General features: G+C 51.0%; 1 long non-coding RNA gene across 1 annotated transcript in view; it reads right to left on the reverse strand.

The window, feature by feature from the left end:
* The window catches only part of LOC144390375 (uncharacterized), a 91,506-nt gene that overhangs the window by 26,531 nt on the left and 54,690 nt on the right, over nt 1–10,285 (reverse strand). The gene's annotated exons all lie outside the window — the stretch shown is intronic.

Genomic DNA, 10,285 nt, shown 5'->3' on the forward strand with positions numbered 1-10,285 from the left:
GTGTGTGAGACCTGCTGGCAGTCTTCTCCATGGTGTCCGGGGCACCAGGACCGGCAGCTCATCCTTCAGGATCTCTTCATTCTGAACTCCTTTGTATTCAGTGATGCCAACAGCCGCTGGGACGGCAGTGCGCAGTGCATTCTGGGACCGTGAGCCTGAACGATGGACAGAAAAGCGCCTGCTAGCATTTCCACGTGTGCAGCGTCCATGTTTTAATCCATCAGGGACCAAAGTGATTGACGCAGTCGGCCGTAAGACGGAGAGACGAGGACGTGTTTGAATGGACACGGAGGAGTGAACACAGTTGAAGGAAAAAGATGTGTCAACTACAAAGGAGGCTTAGACCCACTGCTGGAAAACACACACGTCAGAGGAGCAAATCCTGATGCTGCACAAAGAAAGTGGGGATAGTTAAAGAATGAAGTCTGAACAGAATCAGTAGAGTTTTCTGGCCGACTTGTTGTTGCCTCCAGTTGTGCGACTGTTTGGACTGACAGCCGGCTCAGTGTCCCCTTCTGCAGGGGACGTATTCATGGCGGGTCACATGTGCATGTGCCCCTCACGTGTGGACAGAAGCCCCGTCACATGGTATTTACCTGCATTACAGAGGTCGCTGTTTGAAACACAAGTCGGATGAACTCACGTGCCAAGTGGGCCGGTGGAAAGCGGGAGCTCGGCGCCGCCTCGTTGGCAACTGGACAAAAGAAGGAGAATTTCTGTCCTTTGACATTCTTACTGGTCATTTGGGTCCAATAAGCATGACTTCTATTGTCCAATGACAGCGCGGTGCTGGGGACACACACTGTGCTTACTCTCCTGGTCCACCTGGTACAGTGTGGGGACATTCGTCTCTAAAGTCACGTCCACTTTAGTGACCTCGTTCATTCCCAGGATACTTCTACCCAACCTGTGTTTAGTCACAGACGCCAACCTGCAGCCCCACGTTTTGTTTGTGTTGTTCAGCCGCTCGTGGAAGTAAACTTGCTTGTGTGTGAAACGTGTTTCCAACCAAGTGATAAGAACAAGAATAGAATCAGTAAAAGGAAACATAACACCTGACCTTCCCAACCCAGAGCCACTGGTCAGAGGATCAGAGTGTGTGTGTGTGTGTGTGTGTGTGTGTGTGTGTGTGTGTGTGTGTGTGTGTGTGTGTGTGTGTGTGTGTGTGTGTGTGTGTGTGTGTGTGTGTGCGTCATGGGGGTGCAGCTGGAATCAGGAAGTGAAGGAGGACATCAAGAAGCAGCCTCTTCATTAGTGACAATGACTCCCTGAGCTCCGCTGCCCAACAACTGACGACACACCAGTCGACATGACGTCACCTCCCAGTCTCCTGGTTGCCATGGAGACAGCAGCCTGTAAACACGGCGCTGTGTGCTGTTCTCCGTACTCATCACATGGACTCCATCAGACAGTAACTACGCCCTCTTCACAGTGGGCCGGGCTACGTCGGCTGTTATGAGGCCGGCTGTGGACTTCAGTCCATCCCGATGTCTCCTGGAGCAGTTCCTACTGCGGCCGTGCCATCGGGGACAAACAAGGAGACACAAAGTGGGGAAGCGTTTCCTCTCGGAGCTGCTGTCAGCTGGTTGCAGGAGGAAAAGACGACTTGTCAACAAGGCAAAAGTGATGGTGATCAGGATGCTCGGCCTGCGCTTAGTGCTCCTAATGGCCTTTGGCACGTTTCACTGCGCCCAAAGGAAAGCCACCAATCAGAGCCTGGAGTCTCCAACACAGCTGTCAATCACTGCCAGTGACACGTTGACAATCAAACCGTCTGATCTAAACATCCTATGAGCTGTTTCAGAGGCATGTTTCAGCTACTGATGAGCAGTAAAACATGTTGGGACAGAAAGCAGTCGAGCCAGGACGTGTCTCCTTGTGGACGTGTAGATTATGTCTCGTGTTCTACAGTCAAGAGACAGTGAGACGTTTCATTGAAGTCACTAAATGTTGCTTTAAAGCCGTCATCACAAAGACATAGTTTCACTTTGTGTGTTTGTCTTGAAGGACACGCTACATCCAGACGGAGGAAGATGAAGCAGGTAAACGGCTACAAATAGAACACGATGAAGCTGAGTAACACACACACACTGAAACACAGAGCATCTCACCAATGGTGAAGCTGAAGCGTCCGTGCAGAAAGTAGCACTGCCGCCCTTTTTAAACGCCTGTTTGTTGGACGTTGGTCGTGTCGTTGGGCTCCTGATGTGCACGGTGTCCCTCAGTGGGTGAGGGGGGGCCGTTCTCTCTGTGCTGCTGTGGACGGGTGTTCAGGGTAAACGCCGCCCTTTTCCTCTTTGCTCTTCGCCCCTCGAGGCTCCAACAACTCTGATCTGCTCCATTGAGACACTTTCATGTCTGATATTTATATTTACTGTGAATTAGTTTCCTCTGCTGCTCCGTCACACACAGCGTTTCTATTTGAAATGAGGAGCAAACAAAAGCCTGATAGTTAAACACCCGACAGTCAAGAAGCGTATTCAAATGTTTCAGAGCAGCTGACGTCATCGAGGCAGCTGCTGTCCCATGAAATGAGCGTCCTCTGTTGTCCCCGTGAGTCAGGACCCCCGAGTCTGTTCTCCCCAGAACGCAAGTCCGTCCTCTGCGTCCCATCGTTGAGAAAGGGCCCCACGTTGGGAGGTTAATACGAGCAGCGTGGAGATCAGGACCTTCAGCTGCTTCCACGTGTCGTCCAGTCAACAGGGGACACGAGGACAGAGGTCCCTCATGATGCAGCTGTGGACAGTCTTCTCGTATGTTTCTGTTGCTGCTTATTACCCGTCCATGACCAGCCGTTCTCCTGAAGCTTCCCCTGGACCGAGGCGGTAATGGAACCACTGAGCTCCACCACCGGGGCTCCCTGAAGACCTTTACTGGTGCTCTGAGTTCTCTCCGTTCTTCCTGCTGCAGGAACGTCTCCGCGCCCCTCAGCTGCTGTTCATACAGCTGTCAATCATGTTGAATGACACGTGAATGAAGGCGGCACGATGCAGCGCGCTGGGGCCATGCAGAGAAGCTCAAGTAGCGGTGAGCCTTGTAGTGACGTCATTGTCTTAACTCAGGCAGTGACGTGATGTCACCTGTCAATCACAGGTCAGTGGAGCCACGATAATGAAGTAACTGTTGTTCTTTGGTGACTAAAGAGCCTCTTCTTGTTCACAACAACGGGTTCAGTCATCGAGCAGCAGCACATGTGGGATTAGTTCACTTCCTGCTTGTAGTTCACTGAGAACGTCAGCGCCTCTGAACACGATGGACTAACATCTGGAGGGACAACGTCCCCTTGCTGGACATCAGCACGAGTTCCCTCGTTGTCCTCTTACAGGACGTTGTCCCACACACGTCTCTGGTTTAGTTCAGTGTGTTGTGTTCTAGTGTCTTTTAAACACTTAAAACGCACTTATGTGACGTCACAGAACTAACCGGTGACTCTGTGGGCCACAGCGCCCCCACGTGGGCAAACCAAGCAGCTGCTTATAAGCGCTCAGCCTGACGGTGACGTGTGCTGCAGAACTCTGTTCAGAAAGGGTTGAATTAAACAAACGCTGCTGCCTAACCGGCCCAAACATCACCACTAACATCAAGTAGAAGAGCCTTTGTGAACCACGCGGAGCTCATCTGTTATTCGGCAACACGAAATCACCTGAAGAACCAACGTGTCTGATAACAATCCCACTCTGAGCCCTTTGGACATGTTGTCTCATCAGGAGACCGTAGCGGTTTATCGGCTCTCACGTTGAACTAACTTACATCCGGAAGACGTTTACAGCAACACGAGCCTTCGGAGTCTTTTCGCTTCCGTTTCTGTGTGTTTCTCCTCCATATTCCGGTGAACGGAGCTGCTAAAACGAGATGTTTCTACAAGGAGGTCTGGTGGAGAGGACAGAGACTCTCATTATGAAGGGATGAGGACAGACATGTTTATCATTCAGAGGACAGTGGTGTCCGTTGAGGTTGGACAGGTTTAATAAAGACTTTAACTCACAGGGAGACGCCGCTCTGCTGCTGCAGTACCGACAGCGGCCGCGGTGGCGCCGTTTCACCACAAGTCACAACGTCTTTAATGGTTTAATAACCATAGAAAATCATAATTAATAACTAAGGACAATGAGGAACGCTTCACGGGTTTGCGTGTCCTCCTCTAGCTGGGACTTTGCTGCGTCACGATTGGCTGCTTCTCATTAATTGGAACGTGACACAATCTTACAGGTTTTATTCATCAGATAATCTTCACAGCTTCAAACGTTCACGTTCTCACCCTTTTCCTTTCATGCATCACTTATATAATATTTAACTAAGAAACTAAGACATATGCTCCATGTATCAGACAGCTGGAGAAAAGATCTGGTTCATTCTTCCATTATTCCTCACTTCACACAATGAACATTTGGTACTAAAACAATAAAATGAAGGTGCTGTTGGTGAAAGCGTCCTCATGTTTGGTCCTGGGGGGGAAACAGTTTTAACAATGTGACCTACAGCTGATATCCGTATCTGAATAAAGATTATTAATATACGTTACGTACAAGTCACAAGTCATTAGAACAAGAGTCCTTTCTGCCGGTAATCGATTAGTTTGGGCTGTTAATCAGGGCGCGTGCGATTGATTACTTTGATCATCAAATGATCAGGCAGCAAAGTTCATGAGAAATAATAATACTTTACTTTTTATAGCACTTTTCTTGGTACCCAAAGACGCTTAAGAAGAAGAAGAGAAGAAGGAGAAGAAGAGGACGAGCTTGTGATGGATTAAATAAACGTCACTATGACATCATCAGTGTGCAGCGCAGAAATATCAACATCTGTAAAAACGCAGGAAGAAATGTGACGTTTCTTCATGAGATCTCAGCGGCTGCAAAAACTAAAGGTTTCCTGAATGAAATCATTCTATTGTTTAATGCAGTAAAAGAAATGGACGTATTCACAAGGCTCTTATTGTCCAAGCAGCTAAAAGCAGCTATAAACCAACAGATTGAGATGGATGGATCGATTGATTGATTGATGGATTGATTGATTGATGGATTGACTGCGTAGGAGACGGACCTGGGACCTATAGGGTTGTCTTCTCCTGAGAACGTCATGGTCACATGTGAACAAGCCCTCTGCAAACACAAAGCATCAAAAACACATTTTTGCCATTTCAACAATCACACAAAAGGACGAACAAACAGCACTGAAGGTCAAACTAAGACAGGAAGTGGTCTCTGATGTCTCACGAGGAAGATGATGCAGGAGGAAGCTGCGAGACTCTGGGGAACCGGAGGAGGAAATCCTCTCTGAGCTCTTTTGAAGGTTTAAAAGTGAGATTTGAGTTTAGTGTCAAACAACAACTCTGCTTCTCTTCCGTCTTTTTACCTCCATAAAAAGATCAGATGTTTTTATCACTACATGTAATAAATGAGTCTCTGAAGGAGGTGAAGACCTCTGTAGAACCTCTGGATCACCACTTCATCACTACATTAAGAGGAGCATCGTGGTGCAATGAGGTATCACACTGGATGGTGCGTTCAATGTCACTCAGGTTTTCATCATTGAATTGAACACGATCATAGCTGTGCATTGGTGTTATTCTATTGATTAGTGTCAACATGACAGCGGTGTCACACTATTCTCATGTCTTTATTGATCACATAGTGTCAGAATCAGGGCTGTATCCTGGTGGACACTAAATGCATTTTATTCATTGGTCTAATTCATGAAGCGTCGTCAGTCTGACTACTGTAACTCTCTCCTGCAGGTCTCCTGCTACCACCATTCCACCTCTGCAGCTCATCCACAATGCAGCAGCTCCACTGCTCTTTAACCTTCCTAAGTCCTCTAAACATGGTGCTCACGTACCGTGCTGTGAATGGATGGGGTCCAGCTTACATCCAGGACCTGGTCCAACCCGACATCCCGACCCGCACTCTCCGGTCTGCATGTGATAAACTGCTTGTTCCTCCTCACTGAGAGCAAAGGAACTCAAACAGTGAGTGTGATCCAGAATGCAACGACGTAACGGTGATCCTACAACACTGTTCTCCTGATCTGGAAACTTTCTTCATCCACTGCAAACCCTTTTATTCCCCCCGTGAGTTTGCTTCATTCATCCTGGTCGGTGTTTACATGCCGCCGGCGGGCAACGTGCACGAGGCACAGCGGACACTCGCCGACCAGATACGGCGTGTGGAGCGGACCAACCCGGACTCTTTAGTTATTGTCCTCGGGGACTTTAACAAAGGAAATCTCACCCATGAACTTCCTAAATACAGACAGTTTATTAAATGCCCACCAGAGAGGAGAACACGCTGGATCACTGTTACACCACAGTAAGCAGGGCTTATCACGCCGTCCCTCGTGCTGCACTGGGACACTCTGACCACGTCATGGTCCATCTGATTCCTGCATACAGGCAGAAACTAAAGCTCTGCAAACCTGTGCTGAGGGAATTCAAGAAGTGGACCAGTGAGGCGCTGGAGGATCTCCGGGCGTGCTTTGACTGCACAGACTGGGATGTTTTCAGGACTGCTACTGACAGTCTGGATGAGTTCACAGAGGCTGTAACTTCCTACATCGGCTTCTGTGAGGACAGCTGTGTACCATCATGCACCAGGGTGAGTTACAACAACGACAAACCTGGTTCACAGCGGAGCTCAGAACACTACGTCTGCAGAAGGATCAGGCATTTAGGAGTGGGGACAAAGACTTGTACACAGAGGCAAAATACAAGTTTAGCAAGGCGGTGAGAGATGCTAAACGACTGTACTCTGAGAAACTCCAACAACAGTTCTCAGCAAGCTTCGGTTTGGAGAGGCCTCAAACACGTCACCAACTACAAGCCAAAAACCCCCCACTCCATGAATGACCTCTGCCTGGCAGACGAGCTGATTGAGTTCTACTGCAGATTCAAAAGACACTCAGTGTGTTTACATGATGGTATAATTGGAATCTTTGCTTAGTCGGACTATGCTATCTTTCGGGGCAAGTGCTATTATCCCAATATACATGGCAGTGAATAAATCAAATCATTGGCCGAAAGCATGTCATATCCGATACGATAGGTGGCGCTGTTTTCATTACATCTAGTTGTGATACAGCCATTTCCGGTTGACCGCTTCACCACTACCAACAACAACAACATCAACATTACGAGAAAGATGGCGAACAGAGAGCAAGGTGAAGCTACATCTCTCTACTATGTGTGCATGATGTTAACAGGAGCACAGCGAATGGCGCTATTGGCTGATTTGATAACGGAGAGAAGATGCCGTCGGGATCTCAAGCATGCGCAAAGACGCAAAGTCCAGTTCCTCATCCGAATCACCGTTACATGCCGCAATAGTCGAACTATCAGCTGGATCGAATCGAGTTATCCAGGGGTGTTAGTCGGATCGTAGTCGGACCGGACATAGTCGGACAAAGGTGTTTACATGAAACGGATAATTTGATTTCAGTCCAACTAAGCGAGTTATTCGAATCCATGTAACCACGCTGAATGTCCTGATCCCATCCCCCACAGCTCCACCAACCTGCTGCAGTCGCCCACCGCCCCCTCCCCCAGCCCATCAGGGGCTCACGCCTCTTCATCTATATCACCTTCCCCTTCCCTCAGCCTCTCGGACCATCAGCACCGGTTCCCCCCAAGGCTGCGTTCTTTCCCCTCTGCTCTTCTCCCTGTACACCAACAGCTGCACCTCCGGTCACCAGTCCGTCAAGCTCCTGAAGTTTGCGGATGACACCACCCTCATTGGACTGATCTCTGGTGGGGATGAGTCCGCCTACAGGTGGAGTCTGGCCATCTGGTGTCATGGTGCAGCCAAAACAACCTGGAGCTCAACACTCTAAAGACAGTGGAGATGGTTGTGGATTTCCGGCGGAACAGAGCCCCACCCTCCCCCGTCACTATTGTGGATTCCTTCCGTTTCCTGTGCTCCGTCATCACCCAGGACCTCAAGTGGGAGCTGAAAATCAGCTCCATCACCAAGAAGGCTCAGCAGAGGTTGTTCTTCCTGATGCAGCTGACGAAATTCAACCTGCCAAAGACGATGATGGTCCACTTCTACACGGCCATCATGGAGTCCATCCTCTGCTCCTCCATCACCGTCTGGTACGCTGCAGCCACAGCCAAGGACAAGGGCAGGCTGCAGCGTGTCCTCCGCTCTGCAGAGAGGGTGATCAGCTGCAATCTGCTGTCCCTGCAGGACTTGGTCGCTTCCAGGTCTCTGAAGCGAGCTAAAAAGATCGTGGCCGACCCCTCTCACTAACCCATAGCATTATTTTTTATTTCATTCCTCGTGCACTCTTGTCTTGTTGTCCATTGTTACACTGTCCACTGTCACGCACCAACCGCCAAGTCAAATTCCTTGTATGTCTGACATATTATGGCAATAAATCTTTTCTGTTTCTTATGAGCCTCACTAAGCTCTTGAACAGAAGAACCAGATGAAGAACATGATCATTGGTTGTATTGTAACATTAAGTGAATATGGATTGGTGATGTCAGTGAGGGATTTCACATTCATTTGTGGTGTGAAAACATGCCAGGTCTCCCTGCTCGATGTCGCACCGTCTCATTCATTCACTTGGCTCATGACGTCCACCTGAATGTTCCTCTTTGGCTAAAAAGTGCCCTAAATCGGTTGGGAAAGCTCGCATCACCTGAAACTGCTCATTAGCGGCGTTTCCGGGCTGTTTTTAGTCGATTGCCACCGAGCTAAAGACTGAAATGACAACCAACGGTCGCACAAAGTCCAGCTGTTATTTAGATCACCGCACTGATATGAACGCTCAGGTCGATGTAAACAGGTAACGTTACATTATGGCTCAGTTCAGTGCACCTCGTGACTCACTGTCCACCAATCAGAGCGTGTCACGGTGTGGTTCACTTCCTGTCTTATTTTGTAGTTTTCTGCCACTCGTGTCCCCGGGTAACTTCACTTCCTGCATGTCCCGTCATCCCCTGTGATCGTCTAATAGTTTCCACCTGTGTCCAATCACCTGCACCTCCGTTGTGTATTTAAGCCGTGTGTCTCTTGTGTCACTTGTCGCGTCATTGTCTTTAGCCACGCATGTCTTTGTCTTTCGTCGCGGAGTTTCCTGCCTGCTGTTTTTCCCCTGGATCCTGTGTTTTTGGCCTTTGGACTATTAAAGTCTTTTTGTTTTCGACAAGTCTGCGTTTGAGTCCTGCCTTCCACCCTCAACCCTGACAGAATGACGCGACCAAAGAAGGGCTCAGCAGACCCGCTGCCAGACTACGGTCCGGACTACCTGGACGTAAGGAGTCCCTTCTGGCAGCGGAAAACAAACTGTGTTTTTGGTCCCAGGAGCTATCAGCTCGCCTGCCTCGAGCTCCGGGACCTCCTTAACCCTAGGAGGAGCAAGCGGAAGAAGCGATCTCCCGTTCCCGCTGGGCCGCCGCAGCGATCTCCCGTTCCCGCTGGGCCGCCGCAGCGATCTCCCGTTCCCGCTGGGCCGCCGCAGCGATCTCCCGCTCCGAGACTCTCAGCCATGCCCCCGACCCCCGAGCCAGCGCCACGATCCATGCCCCCGGTACCGGCGCCACGTTCCATGCCCCCGACCCGACCAGTTCCGGCGCCACGTTCCATGCCCCCGACCCGACCAGTTCCGGCGCCACGTTCCATGCCCCCGACCCGATCAGTTCCGGCGCCACGCTCCATGCCCCCGACCCGACCAGTTCCGGCGCCACGCTCCATGCCCCCGACCCGACCAGTTCCGGCGCCACGCTCCATGCCCCCGACCCGACCAGTACCGGCCCCACGCTCCATGCCCCCGACCCGACCAGTACCGGCCCCACGCTCCATGCCCCCAACTCGGCCAGTCCCCGCTCCGAGACTCAGGCTCCCTCCCTCCCATCCCATGGTCCTCTCCCACCCTCCCGTTGGTGATTTGAGGGCCGTCTGGGATCCGGCCCTTGAGGGGGGGGCTGAGCCGCCGCCGACTGTGGAGGTGTTCCGTGTCCCCGAGCTGGAGCCGACTCCGGAGGTGTTCCGTGTCCCTGAGCCGCCACCGACTGCGGAGGTGTTCAGTGTCCCCGAGCCGGAGCAGACTGCGGAGGTGTTCCGTGTCCCCGAGCCGGAGCCGACTACGGAGGTGTTCCGTGTCCCCGAGCCGGAGCCGACTACGGAGGTGTTCCGTGTCCCCGAGCCGGAGCCGACTACGGAGGTGTCCCCGAGCCGGAGCCGACTACGGAGGTGTCCCCGAGCCGGAGCCGACTACGGAGGTGTCCCCGAGCCGGAGCCGACTACCCCGGACGTTTCCCGTGTCTCCGAGTCTGCCATTCTAGAGA

Source organism: Gasterosteus aculeatus, chromosome 21 (assembly GCF_964276395.1).
Source record: "Gasterosteus aculeatus chromosome 21, fGasAcu3.hap1.1, whole genome shotgun sequence".
NCBI lineage: Eukaryota > Metazoa > Chordata > Actinopteri > Perciformes > Gasterosteidae > Gasterosteus > Gasterosteus aculeatus.